Source organism: Puma concolor, chromosome B1 (genome assembly GCF_028749965.1).
Source record: "Puma concolor isolate L17-30 chromosome B1, mPumCon1.1.hap2, whole genome shotgun sequence".
In the NCBI taxonomy this organism is placed as follows: Eukaryota; Metazoa; Chordata; class Mammalia; order Carnivora; family Felidae; genus Puma; species Puma concolor.
The window spans coordinates 107,766,019-107,784,127 of NC_141670.1; the positions used below are offsets into that span (position 1 = coordinate 107,766,019).

General features: G+C 36.9%; 1 long non-coding RNA gene across 2 annotated transcripts in view; it reads left to right on the top strand.

Moving 5' to 3' along the window:
* The first annotated feature begins 11,260 nt into the window (after nucleotides 1-11,260).
* Nucleotides 11,261-18,109, top strand: part of LOC147581799 (uncharacterized) — a 106,389-nt gene continuing 99,540 nt past the window's right edge. For both annotated transcript variants that reach the window (XR_015250282.1, XR_015250281.1), the window contains exon 1: nucleotides 11,261-11,483. This is a non-coding gene — a long non-coding RNA (uncharacterized LOC147581799). The remainder of the gene's footprint in view (nucleotides 11,484-18,109) is intronic.

Here is an 18,109-nt window from a genome sequence, read left to right on the forward strand (position 1 = left end):
CATCCTGGAATTCATCACTACTGCCAGTATGATGGGTCATCCCTGCAGTCAGATCCTACTTATGTGAAGAACATTTTTCAGACTGCAGATGATGTCTTAATAGTGGGTCAAAATCAATACATCAATTTCTACATCATTTTTAAAAATAAAATACTAGAATAGAATTCAAGGGTAATTATCACAATGCATCATGGTTAATAGCAGTAATTGATATTTTCTGAACTTTTTTGTTTTGTGTGTATGTGGGAGTATTTGCATGACAGTTTATTGTTCTTCTATAAGGATATGACACAGAAAGTTTGAACATTTTGGACTCAGAAAGGATGGAATCAGAGAACTGTCTGAAAGGTGAAATGGATATTATGTGAAACAATCAGATATCCAATCCACAATATATTTATTTATCACCTATTGCATTTATAATATTTACTAAAAACAGTAGTGACAGCTCAACAAATATTTACTCTTTTGAAGCTAATAATTTTACTGTTATTTCTGAAACCAATATTCTGAAAACAGTTTAATGCTTTTCTCTGTATTAAATAAAATACTATGTATAAAACATCCAGTGTATTGTTTGGGTAAGCAAGGAGACTAAAAGACCAGACAGAAACTACCAGTGTCCTTAAGGGAATGGCTGTTTTTACCAACAAGACAAAAATCTAATTACCTGCCTTGGGCTAGAGTGAGACTGACATAAAGGAGGTCTGCGACCTGAATGGAGGGCATGATTTATCTCAGAACCGCAGGCACTGCTCAGCCTAGATGTAGAGGTTTAAAGGGCCCAGCTATATAGATTGGACATCCAAAAGCAGGGATTAAGGGAGATTGTTATATCACAGAAATCAATAGGGAATGAGGAACTCGACTTGTATTTACAATATATGAGTGAAATGGAGTTTTGCATTTTAGAAATGACTATGAACATTAATGGGATTTATTTTTTCCGTTTTGAATTATTTTCAGTTCCAATATGATCTAAAATGTATTCACCAGGGAAACAACCAAGTAGAGCAGAACATTCCCATTAGAATATTGACAGACTTCCAGAGCATTTGTTTGTTTATCAGATTGTATTGAATGCATTTCATACTTAAGCAGAAATTGTCATAAATATATATATATAAATATATAAAATATATATATATAGTATGTATATGTATATATGTATATATGTATATATTTTTATTTATTTTTATGCGTATAATTTATTGTCAAATTGGCTTATGTACAACACCCAGGGCTCATCTCAACAAGGCCCTCCTCAGTACCCATCACCCATTTCCCTCTCCCCCACCCCCCACCAAAGCTCAGTTCATTCTCTGTATTTAAGAGTCTCTTGTGGTTTGCCTCCCTCCCTCTCTCTTTGTAACTATCTTTACCCTTCCCTTCCCCCCATGATCTTCTGTTCAGTTTTTCAATATCCACATATAAGTGAAAACATATATCTGTTCTTCTCTGACTGAATTATTTCACTCAGAATAATACCTTCCAGTTCCATCCACATTGCTGCAAATGGCATGATTTCATTCTTTCTCATTGCCAAGTTGTATTCCGTTGAATATATAAACCACATCTTCTTTATCCATTCATCAGTTGATGGACCTATTTTTAATAAAATAAAATAAATTACCAATTCAAAAACTCACTAATATCGGTTATCAACATTGCTCAGGAAACAATCCTGGTTCTCATGAGATGCCAAGAAATGTTGAAAATCAGCAATGGGTTGGTTGAGACATTAAACATTATTTTCAGGCTCAACATTCTGTTATAAAATATTTTCTTATAAGAAATTATTTTAAAATATTTTAAGTATCAATAAGTGAGGAGAACGATAATCTTCAAGCTAAATCAATATACAGAAAAGGAATGAATTAAGCTAGGAATATTTCAGAAAAAAAATGGAGCAAAGGCAGAGTTTTAATTCAGCCTTGGAGAATGAATGGGATCTGTGAATGAGGATATAATATCTTATTCTCCATACTTGGATGTGAAAAAGATGTAAAGTTATTATATTCAGATTAAATGTAGTTCAATGCATTCAAGACTGCAGTGCCTTGAATGCAGCTGACTACTACTTTCATGCCACATTGAACACAATAATCTTTGCTTGTCTGGGAAACATGGCACCATGTCTCTCCTTCCCAGATGTAGCTGGAATCAAGTCATTGTCATCTGAGATTTTTGTACCTGCCCTAAGACTGTATCCAGGAGTGTGCTAGCTAACTTCCAGTCTTTCCCCTCCAACTCATGAGCTTCCCCTCTCTTTTACTCTTTTTCTTCCATCCCAGGATAGTATTTTCCCTTCTCTCCCCTTAGCCAAATCACAAAACCCACCAGGACATTTGCCTTCTTGAAAAACAAAAACAAAAACAAAAACAAACAAAACAAAACAAAAACAAAAAACACAGCCAGGAAAATAAGAAGTCTATGAGCAACTTTCTACTTTCTGTCTGGGAAAAACACATTTCCTTGTGTTAAGGAAAAATAAAGGCCTTTTGCTTACAATAATGAGGGGGGAAATACCCATATTTAAAAAGAAAAATTAATATTTGCCAATATGACCTTGTTTAATGTGAAAAAGTATTTGTCAAGAACTCTAGGAAGTGAAACAAGTATCTAAAAGATTGGACAAATAAGGTTAAGATACAATTAATAAATAGTTTCTATTTATAGTTTCTATATTCTATAGTTTCTATATTCTAAATATAGTTTCTATAATTTTCATTTTAATAGAGAACGCATAGAGAATATTCTGAATTAAAATTAAGGTTGAGACAATTTTAAGAAAAGTTTGTAGATAGAATTCTAGGTAATGAGGAGTGTCTTGGGTTTTAAGCAGAGGAATGACCTAATCAAAGCAGTGTTTGGGGAAGAATCATTCCACATAGACTGTGGAATAGACTGGAGAAGAGAAATGCAAAAATAGGACAACTCAGTGGACAGTCAAGAGGACCCATAGTCAAGGGGTTTATTTTTCTGAGTCTTTCCTTATGATAATGTTTTAGCGTATGTGGAAATTTATCATAAATAAATATGCCATTGAGTTACCTGGCATGCCTAGAAGTGTTAAGATAGCAAAGGAAAGGAGATAATAGAAAGGAAGATGACATTGAGAAGGCATTCAGAATGCAAGCAAAATCTCAGAGTTAGGCTGGAGGATACGATCAATTATACATAAAGAATTTGAAAGTATAAATGATATTGTACATCATTTATTATTTTGACAACTGCAGCAAAACACGGATGTCAACATTCTGAAATCCACTGCTTAGAATACACATTTGATAAATAAGCTATGCAGCACACAAATCTCCATGTAAATAATTGTCCTCAAATGCCAACACCATTTGGGATGTAGAAAGGTGGATACATTTCCACTTCTTTCTGATTTCGGCTTTTGAGAGAATAATATGTTGTAAGACAAATGGAACTCTCCATACTCAGAAGTATTTTGTCCTTTTTTAGCAAAGTGGAGGTTTAGGAGATTCCATTAAAAATGAGCTTTAGAATTTTCAGATATTCTAGAATTACTAAATATCCAGAGAATAAAATATTTTCTGTTTGGCAGATCCAAATGCCCAGAAATATTTATAGGCTATTATATTATACTCAGGTAATAATTAAAATATATTTTTTTAAAAAATAGGCATTAAAGAATGTTTTCATTAGTATTAATGGGTGTGTATGTGTGCTTACGTGTGTGTGTGTGTTTGTGTGTGTTTGCGTGTGTGTGTTTAAGGAATGATGGATGAACCCTCTGCTATTGCCAGCTTTGTGACAAATTAGCTGTGATTCATTTTACAAGAATTATATCTTTTCTGAGGTGCCTGGGGGGCTGAGTTGGTTAAGTGTCTGCCTTCAGCTCAGGTCATGATCTCTCAGTCTGTGAGTTCGAGTCGAGCCCTGCATCAGGCTCTGTGCTGACAGCTCAGAGCCTGAAGCCTGCTTTGGCTTCTGTGTCTCCCTTTCTCTCTGCCCCTCCATTCCGCCCCCCCCTTTCAAAAAATAAACATTTAAAAATTAAAAAAAAAAAAACAAAAAACCCTTCTTATTAAAAAAACGAATTGTATCTTTTGTAAAATAATATAACTACATCCAGAAGTCAGCAGAGGCTGACATCAGATATGATCTGCAAATTTGTTTTTCTTGGGTCATATTGTTATTTGTTTTATAATAATTTCCAACATTAAAAAATTAAGAGACTTCACATAACCATGTTGATGTCTGGTCTCTTGAACCTTCTCTTGAAAATCGTAGTTATGCATGAGTTATTTTGTGTGTGCTCCATTTGTATCATACATGCTTGGATATAAGTAGCTTGAGCAGCATTTATATCAATGATAGGAAATATTATAGCAGACAAAGAAAAGTAAGTATACTTTTGTCAAAGGTTTATAATTCACTTCTACTAATTTATTATTCAGAACAAGATTCAAATGGCTATCTGAGTTACAAAAATGGAAAAATAATATAACAAGAAAATTTGTGTTAAAAACATTCCTAATATTAGCATACTATATGCCTGGCTAACATAATGAAACAAAATTGTTTCAATCTTTTAGTGTCTAAATTTACCACCAGTAATATTTTTATCAGGCAGTGTAACAGAACTGACACATTAAATCACTCATTTTCAGTGGCATAAAAGTTTCAATTCCTTTTCTGCATATCTTACACTATCAACAGATTGTACATTGATTGCTTCTTGTCACTAATAATCTATTTTAGGAATGGTTTCAGTGTCTCTCATTGATCTCACTTTTATTTTCTATTACTATACTTCTTTCGATGGGTCAGAATACTCCTTGAAGATCTGTTTTCAAAGCTATTTTGACAAAATGTAGAAGAAAATTCACTGGTGAAATAACATGTAATACAGTAGTGTGTGTCTAATAAAGAAGTCACATAGATTGGCACTTAAAAAAAAAGACATTCATGGCTGCATGAAGTGATACTGGACAACGTTAAGGGAATAGAAATGCAGAGTACTAGAAAAGTTTAGGAGAAACACAAAAACGAGCACACAAAGACAAACATTTCCCCTTTCAGCCTTTGCATGTTACTGTGAGAAGACATGAGGCTAAGTGCTGCCATGCCACAATTTTGTTACCACTCTAAGAAGAAACCAGAAAGAAAAACTCGGGGGTCAATGGAACTGAACACAGTGCAAACTTACTCAGTTACATTTGCATTGGCAAATAAAATAACTTGACAGTTTTACTAACTGGACAGGAGAATCTAAGAGTCATTTTATATAATTTGATAAATATAAATATTTATTTATATCTATATCCTTGGTACCACACCAAAGTCGGAAAATAGGACTAAAACGGGCAGATCAAAGTGAGAATCTACCCTTTACCAATCTAGTTCATCCTAAAATTTCACTGTAAGTGATTCACTTCCTTAAAAAAAAAAAAAAAACTTTTTTTAGAAATTTAGAAATATTTCCACAATGCTATTGTTTTTGTTTTTTGTTTTTTGTTTTTGTTTTTGTTTTCAGTCTTCCTGGGTTCTGAAAAATCTTGGGCATTTTTGTATACACACTTCAGGCAGTGTTTCCTCTAAAAAAGCATCCACCCATCATGTCTTTTCTTTTATTACCGGGACATTAGAAATTCTTTTTCTATTTGAAATATTTACTTCATACACTAATATTTCAGCACTGGGATGCCAAAATGTTCTCATGTGTGTGCTATATTTGAGTTAAAAGTCATCATTGTAATAAGCATTTAGGAGACACATGAGATGATTTTTCCCAGAGATGGAAATTATGAACTACAGCCAAGATCTTCTATCTAAACTAAAATCATTTTTGTAACTCAGACCAGTGGAAGAGTATCATTATAGTGATAAATAAAATGTTGAACTGAACCCAATGCTTTTTAAGATGTGATCTCTCCATATAAATGACATTACTCCCAAGGCAAAAGTGAATAAAGTGTTTCTTCTCATTTCTGATCAAAAATTCCTCTCCCATATGTCCCTGTTTTATTTCTTTTCTTTAATCTTATATTTATAGAATCTTAAAGCTGATTATTTCACCTCTATAAAAATTTGGGCAGGATGTAAGGGGAGGATTATCCATAGTATCCTCAGATGTCCCAGATCTCAAACACCATCTCACATTGTCTTACCCAGAATTCTTGATTTCTACTCTACATAAAACTTTCTTCCTTTGAATTAAAAAAAATTGAGGTGCCTGGGTGGCTCAGTCAGTTCAGCTTCTGACTCTTGATCTTGGCTCAGGTCATGATCTCACAGTTTGTGGGATCGAGCCCCACATTGGGGTCTGTGCTGACAGTGTGGAGCCTGCTTGGGATTCTCTCTCTCCCTCTTTCTCTGCCCCTCTTCTCTCTCTTTCCACTCTCTGCCTCTTTCTTCTTTCCTTCTCTCTTGCAAAATAAATAAACATTAAAAAATTTTAAATATAGATAGATAAGTTTTCAACTGTATTTTCTTCATGTGTGCAAAGAAATTAGGCATGTTTACTCTGCTGTTGAGAGTAAGCACAATGTGTTGTTATGAAGTGATACATTTAAAACTCAAGCTAAATTCATACTCAGGGGAATTTTGTAAGAATCTGCTGTTTTGATGAAGGATCTGGAGAATCTTCATCTCCAAATGTCTCTTTATCCAGGAAAGTCATTTGAGAAACAGGGACTTCAACAGAAGGAGACCCATCATTCCAAGCTTCAGGCTTTTTCCACTTTACCACAAAGTTCCTACAGTATAATGGGTATATGATAAATGAATTATAGATTAGTTCAGAGTTCATAGTAATTCTTGATCATAGATTATTAACATCGTTAGCTAGAAATGTCACTCTTCATTCTTGGGAGTACTTGGCTTTACCTACCAAGCTACACAGCAGTCATTTTGGCTATTTTCATATTATCGTGGTTGTGGCTACAGAGAAGGATAATTAAGATCTGATATGTGGTTACCTTAAACCACATATCAGATCTTAATTAAGGCATAGCTGGGAATAAAAAATAAGACCTTTGGGTCATGAATTTACAGAGAGTTTTCAAGGAACATTCCTTGCAAGACATATTTGGCAGCAATTTGCCATTAATAAATGAACATTAGTATGGAAAAAAATCACTACTCTTTAATTCTGAGATGTAAATTATTCACAAAATGACAAATTATTGAAATATTTGATTTTATATAAAAACTCAGAGTATACAATACATCAAAATGGATTCTAGAGTTTCTATACCAAAAATATTAAGTGAGTTGCCAATGAAAGGAAGAACAATAATAGAAATTTCCCTTTTCATCGGCTTTGTACTTCACCATGTGTAGGCAGATTTGTCAACTGATTAGCTCTTGCTTAAGCATGAAAGAAATTGTATCTAAAAATGTATCAATTACAAACAACATTCTACTTATTTATTGTAAAAGATATTGTAAAGATATTGTAAAAGCTTTGTTGGACTATTTGAAAACAATAATCTGCTTTCAGAAATTTATGTAAGAAAAAATTATTCTTTTTATCACTTTTGTTTTTCTACTTCCTCAGTTCAGTTTTGGAAAACTATATTTCTAGGAATTTATCCATTTGGTGGCATATAACTTTTTATAGTATTCTTTTATAATCTTTTTTATTAGAAGTTTTTATTCCTTAAATATCTGGGATGGTTATTATAACACCTTACCACCACTATAGAAGTGCCCTTCCCCCGCTCCCGATTTGTGGGTTTATTTTTAGTCAGAAGAGAAATTTTGAGTCAAAAGAATAGACTTGGGGCTTCTCTCTGTAACTGACTTACAGGTTGAACAAGTTAATATATTCACTTCTAAGATTTATAATAATGCAGCAATCTCAGTGTTTAATGAGATGAAAATCATTAAATATTTAAAAAGTATGATGTCACCTCATTGATATTAGTTGTTCTTTGGTTTTCCCAGTAGAAAATCAAATCAGTTACAAACAAAATTTTATTAGGTAGAAGTTATCAAATACAAATATTTTGCAGCTATGTCTTTATGTACCCTAAATATGCACATCTCGATCCTTGTTCCTACAGGCTTGTAGTATCAAAAAGTTTGTATAAACTTGATAAAAATTTCCAAAAAGGGAGCAGTTCAGTTTATCTTTTATTTGTTTTTATTTTAACTTTGTGAAATGCCTCTTAAATGTAACAGCTTTTGAGTACAAATAATTATTTTCACCTTGAATTGGAGAGCGATACTTTATAACAATGCACCCTCCATAAAATACTATCTTTTCTTCCTCTTTGCATGTAATGCATGCATATTTCATTCATTTTTTGTTTATTGAGGATACAGTTCAATTAAATGTACAAGATTTCTTCAATTCAGAACAATGTATACTAAAGACAATGATAATCAGCCAACCTGTTTAGTGCAAAAGGTATTTCTATTAAGAATTTTTTAAGTCTATATATTTATTTTGAGAGAGACAGAGACAGCATGAAGAGGAGAGGGACACAGAGAGAGGGACAGAGAGAGAATCCCAAGCAAACTCCACATTGCCAGGGCAGAGCCCAACGCAGGGTTCAAACTCATGAAGCCACAAGATCACGGCTTGAGCTGAAACCAAGAGTCAGACACTTAACTGAGCCACCCAGACGCCCTCTGTTAAGAAGTTTTTATGTGTTAAAAGGCTGTGTTTGTCAACCAACTGTCTAGCAAATCACATAATAAATATCTATCATGCAGATCAGTAAATGAATAATAGGATGGAAAAGTTCACTCAGGGAGATTCTGTTAGGGAGTCAGGGATGTAAGGAAGTCGCAAGTGTGTAATGCCCTCTAAAATGTATATACCAGTAGTTCTTTAACCTGGTTTCTAATTTGAATCACTAGGAGAGTTAAAAAATAATAATAAAAAAAAAAAAAGAAAAAAAAATGATGTCTAAGTCCCTTCTGAGAAATTCTGATTGAACTGCATGGCCTCAGCAGCAGGCTGTTTACTCTCCTCAGGTGATTCTAAAGTGCCAAAAAGAGCATCACTAGCATAGACAGAATATGCTATGACATGAGAGGAGAATGGTGATCTTATTAATCCAGGAGACAATACCTGGAGAAGTTGAGAGTTAAATAAACTGTGCAGAAAGGATAGCATTTGGATTTTATTAGCATTTTAATAAAATATCTCCCAAAGAATGACTTAGCAAATTTTCAACCTTTTAAAAGCTTATGCTAAGGAAGCGGTAAATTTGTGCTGTCATAACTTTTTTTTTTTTTTTTTTTTTTTGAGACAGAGAGCATGTGCATGCAAGCAAGCACAGTGGGAGGGGCAGAGGGAGAGAGAGAATCTTAAGCAGGCTCCATGGTCAGTGTGGAACTTGACATGGGGCTCGATCCCACAACCATGATATCATGACCTGAGCTGAAATCAAAAGTCGGACCTTTGACTGACTGAGCCACCCAGGTGCCCCAGGGATGTCATAACTTTTATTAGCACTTTACAATATTAATGAAAATGACAGTTTGTATTTATTTATGTGAAATTTAAGACTTGAATGATTATCTGAGATCCCTATGAGGAAAAAAGCTCTGAATAATTTTTGGTGTTAAAAACGATGAACATAAAGGAAGGGAAACAAAAATAATATAAAAACAGGGAGAGGAACAAAACAGAAGAGACTCATAAATATGGAGAACAAACTGAGGGTTACTGGAGGGGTTGTAGGAGGGCGGATGGGCTAAATGGGTAAGGGGCACTAAGGAATCTACTCCTGAAATCATTGTTGCACTATATGCTAACTAATTTGGATGTAAATTTTAAAAAAGAAAAAAATAAGAAAAAAAAAAACTTTGGTATCAGTATCAGCAGCTTGGGTTTGAATAACTCTAAATGGCATCTTTTCCCACTTAAACCTCTAGTTCCACAGGATTTACTAGGATTAAACACTGCACTGCAGCCCAAACTTACTACAGTATTTTCCTGCTCTTGTCCCCACACAGCTGGTGACATTTATGGCTACCTGATGTATTGGTCAAAGCAGTATTCCGAAACATGGAATATGTGGCTTCCAGAAGTCAAAAATGCATACCAGGCATTCAGCTTCCTTTTTAGCAGTGAGAGGTACAAGATGTAGTAGTTCTTCCTTTACTTTGAAGGGATATCTTAACATGTCCCAGACCTTAGGACTTCTAAAAGTTTTTCTGATATGTATCTTTGTAGGATTTATGTACCACCTTCTAGAGTCCATGTGTTTTACCAAGGCTGCCAAGATACTAGTCACTTCTTGTCCATCCAGTTTGCTTAGCAAAGGATTATTATGCGGACCACTGTTACATTGTGTCAGATGTCCAGCTGGTTTGGATTTTTTCAGATTCCATTACAACGGGTGGCTGGAGAGTTAAAAGAGGCTGGAGAATTAACATAGATGTGGAGTGTGAATGTATACTCTTGTCCAATCCAAGTGAATGCAAAAATTCTAATAGGGATAGCTATCTTTTTTGTCTCTGGGGAGCTTGATTTCTACCACAATCATCTCTGAAACAGTATCTATATTGTGGGGCGGGGGATGGGGGTACAATGACATCAGTGCAAGTCTGTATCATATCACCCGAGGTCAGGTCAGGAATTTGTATAGGGTGATGGAAATGGAGAAACGGCTCCTCTTTGTTTCCGGTTACCAGAAGCAAAAGGGCTGGTGGAGGTGGGGGTGTCTCAGCCCCCTAATCAAATGCTGATTCTGGAAAACAAAACAATATTAAATTGGCGGTCTTGTATTTGCCTGCTAAAGCCTGGGCAAAATGGTAATTTAGAAAGGGAAATACCCGCTTTCCTCTCTGCATCAGTTCATTCTGTACATGCAACAAAACCATCTGTTACCATGTGCCTACTATGTTCAGGGAATTTGTGCTGGATTCTGAGGACAGAGAAGCAACATCTCAGCCTTTTCCTTGGGGCTCTCTGTCGTTTCTAGCGTCAGGAACATACAATCCTAAAGACACTTGCTGAGGGTCCGACGAAACCCAACGGAGACATGTGATCTGGACTCATTCACTGTCAGGCCAAAATGACAGTCACCTGTTTTGATAATAAGTTTATATTATGAGGCGAATAATGGGCCTCTTCCCACCCACCGTTTAAGGATTGGGGAGTAAACCATCCTCTGTGCCTGCGTCCTACTTTGGGCCCTCTGAGCAATTCACTCCTTGGCACAGCCCATGGAGGGGCCTCCAGTCGGGGTGTCCCGCCGGGTTCCTCTCCTCCTCTCCGGGCGGGGGCGCTCTCGGGCCGGGAGCCGGGACGCGGCGGCGCGGCCGGGCGGTTCCCGGGACGCGGTGCGCGTCGGGGCGAGCGCGCGAGTCCCCGGCGCGCCCTCCACGCTCGCCCGGCAGCCGCTTCCTTCCCCGCGCCGCCTGCGCCCGGGACCAGCCCGAGTCACCCCCCGCGCCGAGCTCCCGCCACCGCGTCGCCTCCGGACGCCGCCCGGACCGCGGGGCCACCCCGGGAAGGAGGATCCCGCGGACGGCTGCAGCCCGAGGTAATCGCCAGATGACGGACGGGGCCGGTCCTCGCGCAGACACCCGACCCGGGCGACTTGCGATGCGGACTCCGGAGGTGGCACCGTCTGTCCGAACAAGTTTCTCGCGGTTTGAAGGGGTCCTGAACTGTCACTCGGTTTATTTAACCAGTTTTTCTTTTCCTGTTAGCAAGTTTATTTAGGTAACAACAAGGTAATGTCTTGGGGACAGTCGAGTTCCAAACCTAACCCTGGAAGTTTTGCTTGCTGTGGTAATTTACATGTGCAGACTTACCTACTTGTTATTTTCCTAGTCGGAAAATTGGCATTTTTTTGAAGACACATCTTAACTTGACATTGTGTTTGCAAGAGCTGTTATTTTCCACTACTATTAGCGTCCCTCTTACTACAGTAGTGCCAAAACTACTCCTTCAGGAAAGGTTTAGCATGAAACATCTCCCCTTCACTGACCTTCCCCAGTTTGACAAACTTCTGATGGCTAATATTAATAAGGTGTCAGATAACAAGAAGGTGACAGGCTACGGCTGTTCCTTCTGCCCCCTGTGAATTCTTTGTCCCAAGGTGGTCGGATACTGCAGTGCTTGGTTGGTTGGCATATCTTGTTTGTTAAGACTTTCTCAATCTCTTTTGTCTTTAATCCAGGTAAGTGTTTCTGTCTCAGTCATAAATGTGGGAACTTTTAAAGGAGAAAGATCAACTCTGTTTTCTCTTAGTCAACTCAAATTCCAGGTTGAGAGAGTGTTGAAATCTGTTCTATTAGGTACAAGAAAGGCTTTTACTTAAATTGTATTAAAAAAAAAAGAAAAGAAAAGAAAAGACAACTTCTTTTTACTCTGATGCACTTTTAAACATTCTCTTTTGAAGAAGAGGACCCTCCCCTTAAAATTGTTCAAGATTGCCATCAATTGGTAATTGTTAATTTTCTCTTGACTGGTGCGTAGAATAACATCAAAAGTTTCCATTCCTTTCTAGTGGTTAAGTACAAATCAATACAAGTAAATATAAATGAAATATAAATATAAATATAAATATAAATGTAAATATAAATACAAAGTAGATTAGTGCGCTGAAATAGAAACTCCTGTTCCATTTAATGTATCAAGCTTAGACAATGTCTCAGAGTACATTTCTCCTGCCCTCTGTCTTGAAAGGTTCTAGAGGTAGTTTTCTTGATTGTACTCCATGCAACACTCATTTAATTAGCGTGTTACAATTTCACACATTTTTCCCTCTGAGAAAAACATGTTTTATACTGTATTCTAATATTACTGAATTACTTTTAGCAATTTTATATAATATAGTTTAAGGCCTCTAAATATGTATTTTTAAATCTGTATAGTTAATTTTTGAAAGATATTGTCAAGAACTAATTAATATATTTTAATTATTGGAAAGAACCTGATGTTCCTTATTTACTAATAAGTATATTCCAGGTAACATTCGTTTTTTCCCCTCCTTTCTCATTGTTTGTGTCACTAATTTCAGGATGACTTTCTTTGACTTATGAAATTTTTTACATCCAGGCATAATTTCAGGTTTTGTAGGAACCAAAATACGTAGGTTGAAACTCTTTGCTGATTTTACAAAATCTTGTAATCAATACTTTGCAAAACTTTGCAGAATGTACTTTTGCAGGAATTTGGTTGTATCATTGTGTAGACGATATGGCTTGTACTTCCAAAAAGTAATTGGTAACTCTAGTTGTTTTTTTTTTTAAATGGTGGCAGATGTTTTCTTTTTTTTTTTTAAACATTATTATTTTTTTAAACATTATTTTTTTAACTTTTTTTTTTAATTTATTTTTGAGACAGGGAGAGACAGAGCATGAACGGGGGACGGTCAGAGAGAGAGGGAGACACAGAATCTGAAACAGGCTCCAGGCTCTGAGCTGTCAGCACAGAGCCCGACGCGGGGCTCAAACCCACCGACCGCGAGATCATGACCTGAGCCAAGCCGGCTGCTTAACCTATTGAGCCACCCAGGCGCCCCGGCAGATGTTTTCTTTAGCAAGTTTTGAAGGTAGTGAGCACGCGCACAGAACAGACACACAATAATATATTGTGGGAAAAATACAAATACATCATGTTATTATATACATATATGTGTATGTGTGTGTGTGTGTGTGTGTGTGTATACCCACACACGCACAAACACACACACACACATATAATTCCCACTACATTCTAGAAATCCTAAAATAGAAAAATGAGATCCTCAAGTTGGATTCAGTGAAAGGTACACTCTACATCTAAATATGCCAGATTCGTGATGGTTCAGTTACTACCATTCAGTGTTGATATTATCACCATCATAGTTTGAATATGATTTATGGAAGTGTCCATTGACTGAAAATGGCTTGACTTCAAGACTATGCTAGGGGCTGAACTCCTATTTGTGAATTTTAGTGGTGGCTCATATTTACTTAACAAGGTAAATAAACAGCCCATGACATGGGCTGCTGTCATGTCAAGCTCTGTTATGTCATGACCTGTCATACTGTTATGCTATTTACTATTTAAGAGCATGGAGAGGTGAACAAACCTTCCTGTAGAAACTTTCCACAGTACATGGGTAATCACACAGCTTCTTAATTAAATAGAACTGAAATACATGCTATGGATGGAAAGTAACGGTTGAGGTGTATAGCAGAAAGAACTGACTGATCTGGGAAACCGGCGATTTTCTGAGGCAGGAACATTTAAATGTAGAGCCAAAGGATTGAGAAGATGAAGCCAAACAAAGTATAGGAGAAAGGGTGTCGACAAAGGAAGTGGCTGTCAGAATGCAGAGTCAGAAAAGAGTGGCTCATTTGGAGGATTAATTGAGAAAGTACCCCTTTGCCTAGAACTTAAACTTAGTAGAGGGCGCATCACATATTCGGGCGGAGGCACAATGCCCTGGGACGTGTTAAAGAATTCAGTTAGCAAGTACAGTAAGACCATTGTGAGAAAAAACACAAAGGAACTAGGAAATGACTGCTGGGTCTTAACCAAATTTGGAAAGCTAGAGAAGGCTTCATAGAGGAACAGTGTGGAGGAACATAACTTTCCACATGCACCTGCTCTCCCAGTGATGTCCCACCAGTAAGAGGGGTCATGAGGAGGTGAGACCTTTGCCTCTGCCTGCTGCTGCAGTGCCATGACCTGCAGGAGTGACTACAGCATATCAGTCTCTTCTACAGTTTTCAGAGCTAATAAAGAGCAGAGATGAGTAGGAGCTATTGCAGAACCAGGTCTCAGCAGAGACAGTATTTTCTGAGAGTCATATCAAAGATTAAATTGGACCACGGAAAAGTGCAGGTGAATAAAACAATTGTAGAAAGTCTTGATTTGGGGTGAATTTTTTTTTTAATTTTTTTTTTTAACGTTTATTTTTGAGACAGAGAGAGACAGAGCATGAACGGGGGAGGGTCAGAGAGAGGGAGACACAGAATCTGAAACAGGCTCCAGGCTCTGAGCTGTCAGCACAGAGCCCGATGCGGGGCTCAAACTCACGGACCGCGAGATCATGACCTGAGCTGCTGCTTAACCTACTGAGCCACGCAGGCACCCCTATTTGGGGTGAATCTTAATGTATCGTTGTATACATTGGGGCAAACTGTGTACTTTGTATACATTTATACATGTATACATTGGACCAAATCTCACCCTCAGTATACTAATGAATGTTTAACCACCTGCTTTCCAGAAAACAAACAAAATTACCTCATTTAACGTATGTGCTCATTTAATTTAAATACTCCCACCTTGGTATTCCAAGCTATCAGTGTAGAGTCACTGAATGTAGATTTGGGAAGCTGTGGGACATTCATTTTTCTTGAGCTTCAGTACCCTACTGCACTACCTTTGGTTTCAGAAGGGAACCTGGAGCATTTAATTAAAAAGAATAGGGGCACCTGGGTGGCTCAGTCGGTTAAGCATCAGACTTCGGCTCAGGTCATGATCTCACAGTTCATGGGTTCGAGCCCCGCGTTGGGCTCTGTGCTGACAGCTCAGAGCCTGGAACCTGCTTCAGATTCTGTGTCTCCCTCTCTCTCTGCTCCTCCCCCACTCGGGTTCTGTTTCTCTCTGTCTCTCAAAACTAAATAAACATTAAAAAAATAAAAATAAAAAAGAATATGTGACTCAGTATTTTAACATCTTCCAAAATGAAAAAAAAATTGTCTTTGATGATTTTCTAATATCATCCATAAAAGTTGAGAGCAAATGGTTTTCTGCATAATCACAGATAATAATTGTAAAAGTGGCGTGCCTTTCACTTCTGACATTAAGAAATGCTGGCATCTGAGATGTAAAATGTTGAAATATATTTCATATCCAGTCCAAAACACTTGACAAAGACATTAAAAAACGAAAATTGTAATACAGTCATAGAAAGATGTAAGATATTTTACCCTGAAGTTATAACCCATGATATAATATAATAAGCTATGTAATATTAAAAGTGCAATAAAGTTAACTATCATTCATAGGAAGAAACTTCAGTTTCAATTAGATCTTTCATTTGGCTATTTATATTTACTTTAATCACACATAGGTAAATACAGAGCTATGACATAGAATATGTCCCTCGCATACATCGCTTCCCCTCACTGTTTCTTTCCTTATCTAAATCCTACTCCCCTTTTATGGCTCTACCAGCTGGAACATCACACTAATTACCCTGGTTGCCCTGGTCTTTTCTTTAACCCCATGACAGTTATTTATCTCTACCAATCCTAATCACTATCTTTGCTTTGTAGCTGAAAACTCTCTATAGAATTTATATGGACACACACATACATCCATATACATACACCTATACATACATTTTGTATATACAAACACACATATATACACATAAGTGTGTCTGTATATATCCATGGAAATGTTCACGTATTAAATATATTTTATATATACACATTATTTATTCAATAAGTGAATTTAAACATGTATTTCATAAGATTAATAAGGTAATTCATTGTGATAGACATGATATTGTTTCAGTTATCTCTTGCTGTGTAACAAACTATTCTGAAACTTAGTGGTTGGGACAGTACCATTTTAATAACTCTCGTGGTTCTGTTGATTATCTGGGATCAACTGGGCAGTTCTCTTTCTGGTCTCACTTGGGTCTCATGTAGTTGCAGTCAGATGGCATCTGGAGCTGGGTCAATGGCACTGCTGGACTGCTTTCCCTCTCCATGTAATCTTCAGAGCCTCCTCTCCCCACCTGAGATCTCTGTGTGTTCTCTCTAGCTAACAACTGAACTGCTGATATGGAACGTAGAAGCTGCCCATAGTTCTTAAGGTTTAGTCTGAAAGTGGCCATGTTGCTTTCTCCACCTCCTGTGGTTTAAGCAGTTACAGGGACAGCTCTGATTCCAGGAGAGGGGAAATAAATACTACATCTTGACTGGGGAAATGACAAAACATTTGTGGCCATATTTAATTCACCACAGTATTCTTACTAATAATCTTGTAAGTAAAGATCACAGAATTTTAGAGCCATAAGTTTCCTAGCAATAATTTAATCAAATGCCATGCATTTACAAGAGTAGGCACAGAAGATATAAAGATAAGGGAGAAATTTGGGTCAATGACCCTGACTTAAAATTTTTATGTTTCATAGCACTTACCAAACTGCCTAGCATTTAGGAGTACGTTAATCTGGGTTTTTAACCCATATAGCATAGATAAGCAGAAATCAATGTGGGATTAAATTTTTCAGATTTATCAGGGGGAACACTAGTGAGAGAAAATTGGGGAAGGGGAGGTGAGATTGGCTGAGAGAGCCATCTGACCCACCATGTAGGTCTTATCCTGAGTGAAGGAGAGAGAGAAAGAAGGAAAGGTGGTTTGTGGAAGCACGTATGGTGCAGTACTAAGGAAAGGTCAGTGAAGATTGGAAGAATTCTTGGGGAGGCCTTAAATTAAAATCGTCATCAGCAGACTTCTGCGTCTCCCAGGAATGCTCTGCCACATTTGGTCATTGGCTGGGAGCAGCCTGTGGGAAGTGTGGCCTCCGCACAAACATGGTGATGAGTTACAGAGCTCAGCAGCTGGAGCTGTCAGGCAGTTATGCTTCAAGCATTTGGAGACTGGAGAACTGTATTCTCATGGCCAACACATACAGCAAGAAATACTTGATAACAGGGATTTGTTAACATGAAGAATGCAACATTCTAAGGTCTTTTCCTTTAAGAAATACCAAATTTCGTGTTAGAAGCTTAGGGTTTAAAAGTCACCAAAATTTAAAGGAGATCTTAAAGTATAGTATACAACAGACATTTCATGAAATATTAACTATTTCTGGCAAATAAAATTTAAGTACTTTTTTATACAATATTGTGCTTTCCTCGGGAAAACAGAAATAGAGTATTACAGAGAATGATTGTACCAGTAAATATTTTCTTTGACATACATGCCAGCCTCGTGGTCTGTAATCAGAGTTCATTTTGTCTTAAGAAGTATTTCATTTTTTACAGCCACAAGATATCTTGGTGTAAGATAAATACACCTGTATAAATACACATTTCTAAAACAATAAATTAGATTCTGGAACCACATTTGCATTGCAAAATGACCACAAATTTGTTGTGCTACTGAATTAAAATGCAAATGTACTGACAAAAGACATTGTACATA